At 43.8% G+C, this 16938-nt stretch overlaps 1 protein-coding gene across 2 annotated transcripts in view; it reads left to right on the top strand.

Annotated features, from left to right (window-relative positions):
• Positions 1 to 16938, top strand: part of INO80 (INO80 complex ATPase subunit) — a 171826-nt gene that overhangs the window by 13677 nt on the left and 141211 nt on the right. The window contains exon 2 of one of the 2 annotated variants that reach the window (XM_069730109.1): positions 1393 to 1510. The exons of the other annotated variant lie outside the window; for it this stretch is intronic. The gene's annotated coding sequence lies outside the window, so the exon portion shown is untranslated. The remainder of the gene's footprint in view (positions 1 to 1392; positions 1511 to 16938) is intronic. 2 annotated transcript variants of the gene reach the window in all.

Genomic DNA, 16938 nt, shown 5'->3' with positions numbered 1-16938 from the left:
ACACATCCTTCATCCCATAGTCCTGTGCCCATATACCCATCACATCCTCCATCCCATAGTCCCGTGCCCATATTTCCATCATACATATCCTCCATCCGATAGTCCTGTGCCCATATTTCCATCATACATATCCTCCATCCCATAGTCCCGTGCCCATATTTCCATCATACATATCCTCCATCCCATAGTCCTGTGCCCATATTCCCATCATACATATCCTCCATCCCATAGTCCTGTGCCCATATACCCATAACACATCCTCCATCCCATAATCCCGTGCCCATATACCCATTATGACATCATTTTCGCCATGGCAACCATTCTGACATCATTGTCGCCATGGCAACCATTATGACATAAACGTCACCATTGCAGCCTATTATGAAATTTTGCATTTCCGTGCGGTCACCGCACACGTCAAATCACCGCATGTGGACACATCCGCATGCCACGCATGTCCCTGCGTGTCCAATGTTAAAGATGGGTACTCAGGGCAACGCAGGATGCACAAAGAAGTAGGCAGGGCTTCAAGCAGGAAGAAGGGAGGAAGTACGCTGCCATCCGCAGCACTCCCGACCGCAAATGTGAAACCAGCCTTACACAGTTGGCAAACACAAAGTACCATATGAACACTGGAGTGATGGTTGTTGGAAATGGGCCTCTATACACTTATGAAGATATTGCATTACAAACTAGGCGTTTGGTGCTAGAATAGTCATTTACCACATTAACAATGCATAGAGTATTTCTGAATCATTTAATGTTAGCTTCATTGGAAAAAACTGTGCTTTTCTTTCCAAAATAAGAAAATTTCTAAGTGACCCTAATACTTGGAACGGTAGTGTATACTCATAGGTAACATACAGTATATACAGATAATACCCAGCATATATATCGTTGTATATATAATGTGTGCACTGAGATAATGTACATATTGTATATACGTGTAACACTCAGCACACATGTATATACTCATAGGTAACTTACAGTATATACAGATAATACTCAGCATATATACCTGTGTGTATATAATGTGTGCACACAGAAAATGTACAAACAGGAACAGTCGGCACATATTATATATACTCACAGATAACATACAGTATATACAGAAAATACTCAGCATATGTATGTATGCACACACAGATCACTGTGTTACCAAGGTTTTTTCCAGCGGACAATTTTGAGTGTTCCTGATAGGAAAAATCTACATCAGCATGAAAAAAATCTATCACGTAAGGTTTTTGAGAAATGATACGAAGCATTATAATATTCTCTAATAATTCTAAAAACTCGTATATGAACTTTTTCTGAAACAGTATATTCTGAATTTGCCACTGAAATAACAAATCGATCTACACATATGCAAGCACTTATTCCAAATTCGCGCAGGCGCAGTGAATCAATCGGCTGACCATGTACGGAGCATACCACATCTCTTGGGCAGGGGAGGAATCAAAAGACAATACTGACATTACAGCAGGGGATCACAGAAGATTCATTTTGTGAGGTAAAATATTTAACTATTTTCAAACCGTATTTTACCTCACAAAATGTTTCCTCTGCGATCTCCTGCTGTAATGTCAGTATTGTCTTTTGCTTCCTCCCCTGCTCAAGAGCTGTGAGCACATGGGGGGGGGGGGGGTGCCGAGATTCTGAACACTGCAAAGCTTGCCCCAATCGTGACATTACCGCCCTCCCCATTTAGTTACTATCATATATGCGAGTCGCCTGAATACTTTTCATTGTAAAAACTGAAGATTTATTTTGAAATGTCGCATCGGTGTCTCAACAGCAGTGATAATTTCTGCTACATATGCGGAGAATATATAATGAAAGCACAGAAGAAAGAAATGACTCCACTTGTTAAGAAAGCGTAGGAACTATACTTTGAATGTTCAATTGGCGATCAGGACAAACAGTGGGCACCTCATACTCATATATGCCGTGCATCTTGTTCTAGACGCTTTCGTAGTTCCCCAACTCTGGTCCTCAAGAGCCACTAACAGGTCATGTTTTCAGGATTTCCTTAGTATTGTGCAGGTGATAATTGGAGAGCATACACAGGCAAGAATTCCATCACCTGTGCAATACTAAGGAAATCCTGATCTGAGTGACTTGGGCAGAGATTTGAAATTGTCAAAGAGGCAGGCAGAATTATTGGGATCAAGGCTACAAGAACGGAATCTCTTATAACTGGAACATATGTGGTGATCTAAAAGTTGTTGCACTTCTTCTTGGACGGCAGCTTGGATATACCAAGTATTGTTTTATTTGTGAGTGGGACAGTCCTGCACGAGAAATGCACCATTTCAGAAAGGACTGGCCACCCCGCGAAAACCTGGTTGCTGGACAGAAGAATGTTAAACATAATCCTCTTGTTGACCCAGCAAAGATATTTCTCCCTCCTTTGCATATTAAACCTGGGCTTATGAAGAATTTTGTCAAAGCAATGAACAAAGTATCGGAAGCCTTTTCTAAAGGTACCTTCACACATAACGATTTAGTTAACGATATCGTTGCAACGTCACGCATTTTGTGATGTAGCAACGATCCCGCTAACGATCTCATTATGTGTGACAGCGACCAACGATGAGGCCCCTGCTGGGAGATCGTTGGTCGCTGGGGAATGATCAGGACCTTTTTTTTGGTCGCTGATCACCCGCTGTCATCGCTGGATCAACGTGTGTGACGCCGATCCAGCGATGTGTTCACTGGTAACCAGGGTAAATATCTGGTTACTAAGCGCAGGGCCGTAGTAACCCAATATTTACCCTGGTAACCATTGTAAAAGTAAAAAAAAAAAAAACAGTACATACTCACATTCCGATGTCTGTCACGTCCCCCGCCGTCAGCTTCCCTGCACTGACTGTCAGCGCCGGCCGTAAAGGAGAGCACAGCGGTGACGTCACCGCTGTGCTCTGCTTTACAGCCGGCGCTGACAGTCAGTGCAGGGAAGCTGACGGCGGGGGACGTGACAGACATCGGAATGTGAGTATGTAGTGTTTTGTTTTTTTTTAACTTTTACAATGGTAACCAGGGTAAATATCGGGTTACTAAGCGCGGCCCTGCGCTTAGTAACCTGATGTTTACCCTGGTTACCCGGAGACTTTGGCATCGTTGAAGACCGTTTCAATGATGCCGAAGTCGTTCCCCTGATCGTTGGTCGCTGGAGAGAGCCGTCTGTGTGACAGCTCCCCAGCGACCACACGACTTGCCAACGATCACGGCCAGGTCGTATCGCTGGTCGTGATCGTTGGTAAGTCGTTTAGTGTAACGGTACCTTTACTTGCGACAGAAATTTCCAAGAATAAGTGATGCAAAGATTAAAGAAGGTATTTTTATTGGCCGACAGGTCAGAGATATAATGAATGCCAGTAGCTTTGATGGTCTTTTGCAAGGTGCTGAACAAGTGGCATGGAGAGCCTTTAAAGATGTGACCTTCAACTTCCTTGGCAACAGCAGGGCACCGAACTTTGGACAACATACAGCATATCATTTTATGAAACGCAATATGTCACTAAAAGTGCATTTCCTACATTCTCACTTGGACTTTTTTCCAGCCAATCTTGGTGCCGTTAGCGATGAACACGGTGAAAGATTTCACCAAGACATTGCGCTGATGGAGAAAAGGTTCCAGGGAAAGTGGAGCACGTCAATGCAGGATGACTATTGCTGGAATCTTATTCGAGAAGCGTCTGACACGGATTATAAACAAAAGTCGTCTGAACAATTGCTTTTGCTACTGACATCAATGCACATGTTTGTAGTGTCTCGGACGTCATAATGTAGACTGTAAACTGTTGTTTCTTAATCCCATATGACCTACTATCCTGTCAAGTTGACCTGGGACTTAATTCCCAGTGACGGGATAGTACGTCATACGCGATCGGCCGCGCTCACGGGGGGAGCGCGGCTGGGTGTCAGCTGACTATCGCAGCTGACATACGGCACTATGTGCTAGGAGCCGTCACGGACCGCCCCCCGGCACATTAACCCCCGGCACACCCCGATCAAACATGATTGCGGTGTGCCGGCGGTATAGGGAAGCATCGCGCAGGGAGTGGGCTCCCTGCGTGCTTCCCTGAGACGATCGGTACAAGGCAAAGTGCTCACCTTGTACCGAGCATCTCCTCCCTGCAGGCCCCGGATCCAAAATGGCCACGGGGCTACTTCCGGGTGTTCTGCAGTGCTCTGCAAAGTGTCAGATCAGCGATCTGTCACTATACAGTGATGTCCCCCCCTGGGACAAAGTAAAAAAAAAAAATTTTTAGATGTGTAAAACCCCCCCCCCGCCAAAAAATTCATGAATAGCTGGTTTTTGGTCATTCTGCCTCACAAAAATTGGACTAAAAAGCGATCAAAAAATGTCACGTGCCCGAAAATGTTACCAATAAAAACGTCAACTCATCCCGCAAAAAACAAGACCTCACATGACTCTGTGGACCAAAATATGGAAAAATTATAGGTCTCAAAATGTGGTAATGCAAAAATATTTTTTGCAATAAAAAGTGTCTTTTAGTGTGTGACGGCTGCCAATCATAAAAATCCGCTAGAAAACCCGCAATGAAAGTAAATCAAACCCCCCTTCATCACCCCCTTAGTTAGGGAAACAAATTTTTTTTTTTTAAAAAAATGTATTTATTTCCATTTTCCCATTAGGGTTAGGGTTGGGGCTAGGGTTCGGGTTAGGGTTGCAGCTAGGGTTGGGGTTAGGGTTTTGGGCTAGGGTTGGGGCTAAAGTTAGGGTTGGGGCTAAATTTAGGGTTAGGGTTACATTTACGGTTGGGATTAGGGTTAGGGGTGTGTCAGGGTTAGGGTGTGGTTAGGGTTATGGTTGGGATTAGGGTTAGGGGTGTGTTGGGGTTAGGGTTTCAGTTAGAATTGGGGGTTTCCACTGTTTAGGCCAGGGGTCCCCAACTCCAGGCCTCGAGGGCCGCCAACAGTGCAGGTTTTCAGGATTTCTTTAGTATTGCATCGGTGGTAATGTGATCATCTGCACAGGTGATGATTCCAACCCCTGTGCAATACTAAGGAAATCCTGAAAACCTGCACTGTTGGCGGCCCTCGAGGCCTGGAGTTGGGGACCACTGGTTTAGGCACATCAGGGCTCTCCAAACGCGACATGGCGTCCGATCTCAATTCCAGCCAATTCTGCGTTGAAAAAGTAAAACAGTGGTCCTTCCCTTCTGAGCTCTCCCGTGCGCCCAAACAGGGGTTTACCCCAACATATGGGGTATCAGCGTACTCAGGACAAATTGGACAACTACTGGGTTCCAATTTCTCTTGTTACCCTTGGGAAAATAAAAATTTGGGGGGCTAAAAAAAACATTTTTGTGGGAAAAAAATTAATTTTTATTTTCACAACTCTGAGTTATAAACTGTAGTGAAAAACTTGGGGGTTCAAAGCTGTCAAAACACATCTAGATAAGTTCCTTAGGGAGTCTAGTTTCCAAAATGGTGTCACTATTGGGAGGTTTCTACTGTTTAGGTGCATCAGGGGCTCTGCAAATGCATCGTGACGCCTGCAGACCAATCCATCTAAGTCTGCATTCCAATTGGCGCTCCTTCCCTTCCAAGCTCTGCCATGCGCCCAAACGGTGGTTCCCCCCCACATATGGGGTATCAGCGTACTCAGGACAAATTGGATAACACCTTTTGGGGTCGAATTTCTCCTGTTACCCTTGGGGAAATAAAAATATTATTTTTTAGCCCCCAGTCTTGTGAAAAAAAATTTTTTTTTTATTTTCACGGCTCTGCATTATAAACTATAGTGAAACACATGGGGGTTCCAAGCTGTCAAAACACAGCTAGATAAGTTCCTTAGGGGGTTTCCTTTCCAAAATGGTGTCACTTGTGGGGGGTTTCAATGTTTAGGCCCATCAGGGGCTCTCCAAACGTGACATGGTGTCCCATCTCAATTCCAGTCAATTTTGCATTGAAAAGTCAAATGGCGCTCCTTCCCTTCCGAGTTCTGCCATGCGCCCAAACAGTGGTTTACCCCCACATGTGGGGTATCGGCCTACTCAGAAAAATTGGCACAACAACGTTTGGGGTCCAATTTCTTCTTACCCTTGGGGAAATAAAACAAATTGGAGCTAAAGTAAATTTTTTGTGAAAAAAAAGTTACATGTTCATTTTTTTTTTAAACATTGCAAAAATTCCTGTAAAACACCTGAAGGGTTAATAAACTTCTTGAATGTGGTTTTGAGCACCTTGAGGGGTGCAGTTTGTAGAATGGTGTCACACTTGGGTATTTTCTATCATACAGACCCCTCAAAATGACTTCAAATGTGATGTGGTCCCTAAAAAATATTGGTGTTGTAAAAATGAGAAATTGCTGGTCAACTTTTAACCCTTATAACTCCCTAACAAAAAAAATTTGGGGTTCCAAAATTGTGCTGATGTAAAGTAGACATGAGGGAAATGTTACTTATTAATTATTTTACATGACATCTCTGTGATTTAAAGTGACTCTGTCACCTGAATTTGGAGGGAACAATCTTCAGCCATGGAGGCGGGGTTTTTGGGTGTTTGATTCACCCTTTCCTTACCCGCTGGCTGCATGCTGGCTGCAATATTGGATTGAAGTTCATTCTCTGTCCTCCATAGTACACGCCTGCGCTGTGCAAGATTGCCTTGTGCAGGCATGTACTACGGAGGACAGAGAATGAACTTCAATCCAATATTGCAGTCAGCGGGTAAGGAAAGGGTGAATCAAACACCCGAAAACCCCGCCCCTATGGCTGAAGATTGTTCCCTCCAAATTCAGGTGACAGAGTCCCTTTAAGGGCATAAAAAATTCAAAGTTGGAAAATTGCAAAATTTTCTGAATTTTCGCCAAATTTCCGTTTTTTTTTTCCACTAATAAACGCAAGTTATATCGAAGAAATTTTACCACTATCATGAAATACAATATGTCACGAGAAAACAATGTCAGAATCACCAAGATCCGTTGAAGCATTCCAGAGTTATAACCTCATAAAGGGACAGTGGTCAGAATTGTAAAAATTGGCCTGGTCATTAACGTGCAAACCACCCTTGGGGCTTAAGGGGTTAAAAACCTTAACGTGATACAGACTTTTGGAGCACATATTCGTGTTCACATTATCAAAATCTATAAGATACAATAAAATTTTCTCAGGGAACAAGAACTTCCCTGAAATTTGTTGCGCAGTGTAATGTAGAAACTATATATACATGTAATAGCACGCACACACACACACACACATCTTTATATATAATTGTCTAAGGGGTACTTCCGTCTTTCTGTCGGCAACTTCCGTAACGGAAATCCTGCGTCGCTGACTGGGCTCGCCAGCTGCCTGTCATGGCTGCCGCGACCAATCAGCGACGGGCACAGTCCGATTAGTCCCTCCCCTACTCCCCTGCAGTCAGTGCCCGGCGCCCGCTCCGTAATCTCCTCCAGTCACCGCTCACACAGGGTTAATGCCAGCGGTAACGGGCCGCGGGTACCGCACTCCGTTACCGCCGCTATTAACCCTGTGTGAGCGGTGACTGGTGCATAGGTAGCATCAATAGTAATAAGATGTAATGTTAAAAATAATTTAAAAAAACTAAAAAAAACCTGCTATTCTCACCTTCCGTAGTCCGACGATGCTCTCGAGCCGGCCCCCCATCTTCCGTTTCCAGAGATGCATTGCGAAATTACCCAGAAGACTTGGCAGTCTCGCGAGACCGCTAAGTCATCTGGGTAATTTCGCAATGCATCCTGGGAACGGAAGATGGCGGCAGCCGCGCGTGCATCGCCAGACTTTCGCTGGATCCTAGGGGGTCGTATATAACTATTTTTTATTTTAATTATTTTTTTTAACGGATATGGTGCCCACACTGCTAAATACTGTGTGGGCAGTGTTATATACCGCTTGGCTGCTATATACTACATGGCCAGTTATATGCTCCGTGGACTGTGTGATATACTCCGTGGGCTGTGCTATATACTACGTGCCTTGTGTTATATGTTACGTGGGCTGTGTTATATACTGCGTTGCCTGTGTTATATACTGCATGGCTGCTATATACTGCGTGGGCTGTGATAGATAGTACGTGGGCTGTGATAGATAGTACGTGGGCTGTGATAGATAGTACGTGGGTTGTGTTAGATAGTACGTGGGTTGTGTTAGATAGTACGTGGGCTGTGTTAGATAGTACGTGGGTTTTTTAGATAGTACGTGGGCTGTGTTAGATAGTACGTGGGCTGTGCGATATACTGCGTGGGCTGTGCGATATACTGCGTGGACTGTGCTATATACTGCGTGCCCTGTGTTATATACTACGTCGCCTGTGTTATATACTGCGTGGCTGCTATGTATTGCGTGGGTTGTGTTATATAGTATGTGGGCTGTGTTATGTACTGTTTGGGCTGTGTTATTTACTGCGTGGCCACTGTTATACAGGTCCTTCTCAAAAAATTAGCATATAGTGTTAAATTTCATTATTTACCATAATGTAATGATTACAATTAAACTTTCATATATTATAGATTCATTATCCACCAACTGAAATTTGTCAGGTCTTTTATTGTTTTAATACTGATGATTTTGGCATACAACTCCTGATAACCCAAAAAACCTGTCTCAATAAATTAGCATATCAAGAAAAGGTTCTCTAAACGACCTATTACCCTAATCTTCTGAATCAACTAATTAACTCTAAACACATGCAAAAGATACCTGAGGCTTTTATAAACTCCCTGCCTGGTTCATTACTCAAAACCCCCATCATGGGTAAAGGTACCGTCACACATAGCGACGCTGCAGCGATACCGACAACGATCCGGATCGCTGCAGCGTCGCTGTTTGGTCGCTGGAGAGCTGTCACACAGACAGCTCTCCAGCGACCAACGATCCCGAGGTCCCCGGTAACCAGGGTAAACATCGGGTAACTAAGCGCAGGGCCGCGCTTAGTAACCCGATGTTTACCCTGGTTACCATCCTAAAAAGTAAAAAAACAAACGCTACATACTTACCTACAGCCGTCTGTCCTCGGCGCTCTGCTTCTCTGGTCTGGCTGTGAGCGCCGGGCAGCCAGAAAGCAGAGCGGTGACGTCACCGCTCTGCTTTCCGGCTGACCGACGCTCACAGCCAGAGCAGGAGAAGTGCAGAGCACAGCGCTGGAGGACAGACGGCTGTAGGTAAGTATGTAGCGTTTGTTTTTTTACTTTTTAGGATGGTAACCAGGGTAAACATCGGGTTACTAAGCGCGGCCCTGCGCTTATTTACCCGATGTTTACCCTGGTTACCAGTGAAGACATCGCTGGATCGGTGTCACACACACCGACTCAGCGATGTCTGCGGGGAGTCCAGCGACGAAATAAAGTTCTGGACTTTCTTCCCCGACCAGCGATCTCCCAGCAGGGGCCTGATCGCTGCTGCCTGTCACACTGGACGATATCGCTAGCGAGGACACTGCAACGTCACGGATCGCTAGCGATATCGTCTAGTGTGACAGTACCTTAAGACTAGCGACCTGACAGATGTCAAGAAGGCCATCATTGACACCCTCAAGCAAGAGGGTAAGACCCAGAAAGAAATTTCTCAACAAATAGGCTGTTCCCAGAGTGCTGTATCAAGGCACCTCAATGGTAAGTCTGTTGGAAGGAAACAATGTGGCAGAAAACGCTGTACAACGAGAAGAGGAGACCGGACCCTGAGGAAGATTGTGGAGAAGGACCGATTCCAGACCTTGGGGAACCTGAGGAAGCAGTGGACTGAGTCTGGTGTGGAAACATCCAGAACCACCGTGCACAGGCGTGTGCAGGAAATGGGCTACAGGTGCCGCATTCCCCAGGTAAAGCCACTTTTGAGCTACAGAGAAGCAGCACTGGACTGTTGCTAAGTGGTCCCAAGTACTTTTTTCTGATGAAAGCAAATTTTGCATGTCATTCGGAAATCAAGGTGCCAGAGTCTGGAGGAAGACTGGGGAGAAGGAAATGCCAAAATGCCTGAAGTCCAGTGTCAAGTACCCACAGTCAGTGATGGTGTGGGGTGCCATGTCAGCTGCTGGTGTTGGTCCACTGTGTTTCATCAAGGGCAGGGTCAATGCAGCTAGCTATCAGGAGATTTTGGAGCACTTCATGCTTCCATCGGCTGAAATGCTTTATGGAGATGAAGATTTCATTATTCAGCACGACCTGGCACCTGCTCACAGTGCCAAAACCACTGGTAAATGGTTTACTGACCATGGTATTACTGTGCTCAATTGGCCTGCCAACTCTCCTGACCTGAACCCCATAGAGAATCTGTGGGATATTGTGAAGAGAAAGTTGAGAGACGCAAGACCCAACACTCTGGATGAGCTTAAGGCCGCTATTGAAGCATCCTGGGCCTCCATAACATCTCAGCAGTGTCACAGGCTGATTGCCTCCATGCCACGCCGCATTGAAGCAGTCATTTCTGCCAAAGGATTCCCGACCAAGTATTGAGTGCATAACTGAACATTATTATTTGATGGTTTTTTTGTTTGTTATTAAAAAACACTTTTATTTGATTGGATGGGTGAAATATGCTAATTTATTGAGACAGGTTTTTTGGGTTATCAGGAGTTGTATGCCAAAATCATCAGTATTGAAACAATAAAAGACCTGACAAATTTCAGTTGGTGGATAATGAATCTATAATATATGAAAGTTTAATTGTAATCATTACATTATGGTAAATAATGAAATTTAACACTATATGCTAATTTTTTGAGAAGGACCTGTATACTGCGTGGCCTGTATTAACGAATTGGGTATTCTACAATATGTATGTATATAGCAGCCACATAGCATATAGCACAGGCCACGTAGTATTTGCTATATACTACGTGGCCTCTGCTATATACTATGTGGCTGCTATATACATACATATTCTAGACTACTCGATGCGTTAGAATCGGGCCACCATCTAGTATATGTATAAATACTCATAACAGTATATACAGATAATACTAGCACTAGTGTTGAGCATTCCGATACTGCAAGTATCGGGTATCGGCCGATACTTGCTGTATCGGAATTCCGATACCGAGTTCCGATATTTTTGTGATATCGGAAATCGGTATCGGAGTGTGCGGTGCGTATGGTTCCAAGGGTCTGGAGGAGAGGAAACTCTCCTTCAGGCCCTGGGATCCATATTAATGTAAAAAATAAAGAATAAAAATAAAAAATATGGCTATACTCACCCCTCTGAAGGACCCTGGCTGTCACCGCTGCAAGCGTCCGCCTCCGTTCCTGAGAATGTAGTGAGTGAAGGACCTTCGATGACGTCGCGGTCAGGTGAGCAGTCACGTGAGCGGTCAGGTGACCGGTCACCTGACCGCGACGTCATCGAAGGTCCTTCACTCTGCAATTCTCAGAAACGGAGGTGGACGCTTGCAGCGGTGACAGCCAGGGTCCTTCGGAGGGGTGAGTATAGCCATATTTTTTATTTTTATTCTTTATTTTTTACATTAATATGGATCCCAGGGCCTGAAGGAGAGTTTCCTCTCCTTCAGACCCTGGGAACCATCGAGGATACCTTCCGATATTTGTGTCCCATTGACTTGTATTGGTATCGGGTATCGGCCGATACCATCCGATACCGATACTTTCAAATATTGGAAGGTATCGCTCAACACTACTCAGCACATAAATCTGTCTTTATATAATGTGTACACAGGTAATGCACATACAGTATATACCGTTTGTGTAACACACTCAGTATATCTATAAATATATACACACTTAGATAACAAAGTATATACAGAATACTCTGCACGTAAGTTTAATATTTAGGTATACACAAATAATGTTTATACATGTAACATACACATCACACATGTACACACTCTCAGATAACATACGCATCACACATGTACAGTCATGGCCAAAAATTTTGTGAATGACACCAAAATTATATTTTTATATGATCTGCTGCCCTCTGGTTTTTATTAGTGTTTGTCTGATGTTTATATCACATACAGAAATATAATTGCAATCATATATGGGCAGCACGGTGGCGCAGTGGTTAGCACAGCAGCCTTGCAGCGCTGGGGTCCTGGGTTCTAATCCTACCCAGGACAACATCTGCAAAGAGTTTGTATGTTCTCTCCGTGTTTGCGTGGGTTTCCTCCGGGCACTCCGGTTTCCTCCCACATTCCAAAGACATACTGATAGGGATTCTAGATTGTGAGCCCCATCGGGGACAGTGATGATAATGTGTGCAAAACTGTAAAGCGCTGCGGAATATGTTAGCGCTATATAAAAATAAAGATTATTATTATTATGAGTACCAATAGGTTATATTGACAGTTAGAATGAGTTAATGCAGCAAGTCAATATTTGCAGTGTTGACCCTTCTTTTTCAAGACCTCTGCAATTCTCCCTGGCATGCTCTCAATCAACTTTTGGACCAAATCCTGACTGATAGCCGTCCATTCTTGCATAATCAATGCTTGCATTTTGCCAGAATTTGTTGTTTTTTGTTTGTCCACCCGTCTCTTGATGATTGACCACAAGTTCTCAATGGGATTAAGATCTGGGGAGTTTCCAGGCCATGGACCCAAAATCTCTGTTTTGTTCCATGAGCCATTTAGTTATCACCTTTGCTTTATGGCAAGGTGCTCCATCATGCTGGAAAAGGCATTGTTGGGCGCCAAACTGCTCTTGGACGGTTGGGAGAAGTTGCTCTTGGAGGACATTCTGGTACCATTCTTTATTCATGGCTGTGTTTTTAGGCAAGACTGTGAGTGAGCCGATTCCCTTGGCTGAGAAGCAACCCCACACATGAATGGTTTCAGGATGCTTTACAGTTGGCATGAGACAAGACTGGTGGTAGCGCTCACCTCTTCTTCTCCGAATAAGCTGTTTTCCAGATGTCCCAAACAATCGAAAAGGGGATTCATCAGAGAAAATGACTTTGCCCCAGTCCTCAGCAGTCCACTCCCTGTACCTTTTGCAGAATATCAGTCGGTCCCTGATGTTTTTTCTGGAGAGAAGTGTTTTCTTTGCTGCCCTCCTTGAAACCAGGCCTTGCTCAAAGAGTCTCCGCCTCACAGTGCGTGCAGAAGCACTCACACCAGCCTGCTGCCATTCCTGAGCAAGCTCGGCACTGCTGGTAGTCCGATCCCCCAGCTGAAACAGTTTTAAGATACGGTCCTGGCACTTGCTGGTCTTTCTTGGGCGCCCTGGAGCCTTTTTGACAACAATGGAAGCTCTCTCCTTGAAGTTCTTGATGATGCGATAGATTGTTGACTGAGGTGTAATCTTTGTAGATGCGATACTCTTCCCTGATCTGGGGGGTTTTGTGCAGTGCAATGATGGCTGCACGTGTTTCTTTAGAGATAGCCATGGTTAACTGAAGAGAAACAATGATACCAAGCACCAGCCTCCTTTTAAAGTGTCCAGTGATGTCATTCTTACTTAATCATGACTGATTGATCGCCAGCCCTGTCCTCATCAACACCCACACCTGTGTTAATGGATCAATCACTAAAACGATGTTAGCTGCTCCTTTTAAGGCAGGACTGCAAAGATGTGGAAATGTGTTTTGGGGGTTAAAGTTCATTTTCTGGGCAAATATTGACTTTGCAAGTACAGTAATTGCTGTTAAGCTGATCACTCTGACATTCAGGAGTATATGCAAATTGCCATTAGAAAAAATGAAGCAGTAGACTTTGGAAAAATTAATATTTGTCTCATTCTCAAAACTTTTGTCCATGACTGTACACATACTATAGATCAGACATACAGTACAGACCAAAGTTTGGACACACCTTCTCATTTAAAGATTTTTCTGTATTTTCATGACTATGAAAATTGTACATTCACACTGAAGGCATCAAAACTATGAATTAACACATGTGGAATTATATACTTAACAAAAAAGTGTGAAACAACTGAAATTATGTCTTATATTCTAGGTTCTTCAAAGTAGCCACCTTTTGTTTTGATGACTGCTTTGCACACTCTTGGCATTCTCTTGATGAGCTTCAAGAGGTAGTCACCGGGAATGGTCTTCCAACAATCTCAGTTCCCAGAGATGCTTGGCACTTGTTGGCCCTTTTGCCTTCACTCTGCGGTCCAGCTCATCCCAAACCATCTCGATTGGGTTCAGGTCTGGTAACTGTGGAGACCAGGTCATCTGGTGTAGCACCCCATCACTCTCCTTCTTGGTCAAATAGCCCTTACACAGCCTGGAGGTGTGTTTGGGGTCATTGTCCTGTTGAAAAAGAAATGATGGTCCAACTAAACACAAAACGGATGGAATAGCATGTCGCTGCAAGATGCTGTGGTGCCATGCTGGTTCAGTATGCCTTCAATTTTGAATAAATCCCCAACAGTGTCACCAGCAAAGCACCCCCACACCATCACACCTCCTCCTCCATGCTTCATGGTGGGAACCAGGCATGTAGAGTCCATCCGTTCACCTTTTCTGCGTCGCACAAAGACACGGTGGTTGGAACCAAAGATCTAAATTTGGACTCCTCAGACCAAAGCACAGATTTCCACTCATCTAATGTTCATTCCTTGTGTTCTTTAGCCCAAACAAGTCTCTTCTGCTTGTTGCCTGTCCTTAGCAGTGGTTTCCTAGCAGCTATTTTACCATGAAGGCCTGCTGCACAAAGTCTCCTCTTAACAGTTGTTGTAGAGATGTGTCTGCTGCTAGAACTCTGTGTGGCATTGACCTGGTCTCTAATCTGAGCTGCTGTTAACCTGCGATTTCTGAGGCTGGTGACTTGGATAAACTTATCCTCAGAAGCAGAGGTGACTCGTGGTCTTCCTTTCCTGGGGCGGTCCTCATGTGAACCAGGTTCTTTGTAGCACTTGATGGTTTTTGCCATTGCACTTGGGGACACTTTCAAAGTTTTCCCAATTTTTCGGACTGACTGACCTTCATTTCTTAAAGTAATGATGGCCACTCGTTTTTGTTTACTTAGCTGCTTTTTTCTTGCCATAATACAAATTCTAACAGTCTATTCAGTAGGATTATCAGCTTTGTATCCACCAGACTGCTGCACAGCACAACTGATGGTCCCAACACCATTTATAAGGCAAGAAATCTCACTTATTAAACCTGACATGGCACACCTGTGAAGTGAAAACCATTCCTAGTGACTACCCTTTGAAGCTCATCAAGAGAATGCCAAGAGTGTGCAAAGCAGTCATCAAACCAAAAGGTGGCTACTGTGAAGAACCTAGAATATAAGACATATTTTCAGTTGTTGCACACTTTTTTAAGTATATAATTCCACATGTGTTAATTCATAGTTTTGATGCCTTCAGTGTGAATGTACAATTTTCATAGTCATGAAAATACAGAAAAATCTTTAAATAAGAAGGTGTGTCCAAACTTTTAGTCTGTACTGTATGTACGCACAGATAACATGCATGTAACATACGCATCACACACATGTACACACAGATAACATGCATGTGGCATTCACATCTCATTTCTACACACGTAACATGCATGTAACATACACATCACAAATGTACACACAGATAACATGCGCATCACACATGCGCGCGCACACACACAGATAACACATTTAGCATACGCTTGTACACACACAGATAACACACGTAACATACGCATCACACATATGTACACAGATAACATGCATGTAACATACACATCACACATGTACACACAGATGACATACGTGTAACATACACATCGCATTTGTACACGTAAATAACATGCATGTCACATGCATCACACATATATGTGCACACCTGTAGCATACGCATCACACATATGTACACAGAACACACATGTAACATAGGCATCACACGTGCACACATGTAACATACACATCACATATAACATACGCATCACACATATATGTACACAGATTACATACATGTAACATACGCAACACAGATAACACACATGTAACATACACATCACACATACAGTGGGTATGGAAAGTTTTCAGACCCCTTTACATTTTTCACTCTTTGTTTCATTGCAGCCATTTGGTAAATTCAAAAAAGTTATTTTTTTTCTCATTAATGTACACTCTGCACCCCATCTTTACTAAAAAACAGAAATGTAGAAATTTTTGCAAATTTAATAAAGAAAAACTGAAATATCACATGGTCATAAGTATTCAGACCCTTTGCTCAGACACTCATATTTAAGTCACATGCTGTCCATTTCTTTGTGATTTTCCTTGAGATGATTCTCCTCCTTCATTGGAGTCCAGCTGTGTTTATTTAAACTGATAGGACTTGATTTGGAAAGGCACACACCTGTCTATATAAGACCTCACAGCTCACAGTGCATGTCTGACCAAATGAGAATCATGAGGTCAAAGTAACTGGCCAAGGAGCTCAGAGACAGAATTGTGGCAAGGCGCAGATCTGGTCAAGGTTACAACAGAATTTCTGCAGTACTCAAGGCTGCTAAGAGCACAGTGGCCTCCATAATCCTTAAATGGAAGAAGTTTGGGACCACCAGAAGTCTTCCTAGACCTGGACGTCCAGCCAAATTGAGCAATCGTGGGATAAGAGCCTTGGTGAGAGAGGTAAAGAAGAACCCCAAGATCACTGTGGCTGAGCTCCAGAGATGCAGTAGGGAGTTGGGAGAAATTTCCACAAAGTCAACTATCACTGCAGCCCTCCACCAGACGAGCCTTTATTGCAGAGTGGCCCAACGGAAGCCTTTCCTCAGTGCAAGACATATGAAAGCCCGCATAGAGTTTTTTAAAGAACACATTAAGGACTCCCAGACTATAAGAAATAAGATTCTCTTGTCTGATGAGAAGAAGATAGACCTTTTTGGTGATAATTCTAAGTGGTATGTGTGGAGAAAACCAGGCACTGCTCATCACCTGCCCAATACAATCCCAACAGTGAAACATGGTGGTGGCAGCATCATACTATGGTGTTTTTCAGCTACAGGGACAGGACAACTGGTTGTCATTGAAGAAAACATGAATGCGGCCAAGTAC

This window comes from Ranitomeya imitator, chromosome 1, assembly GCF_032444005.1.
Source record: "Ranitomeya imitator isolate aRanImi1 chromosome 1, aRanImi1.pri, whole genome shotgun sequence".
NCBI lineage: Eukaryota > Metazoa > Chordata > Amphibia > Anura > Dendrobatidae > Ranitomeya > Ranitomeya imitator.
This window is presented reverse-complemented; position numbering and strand designations above follow the sequence as displayed.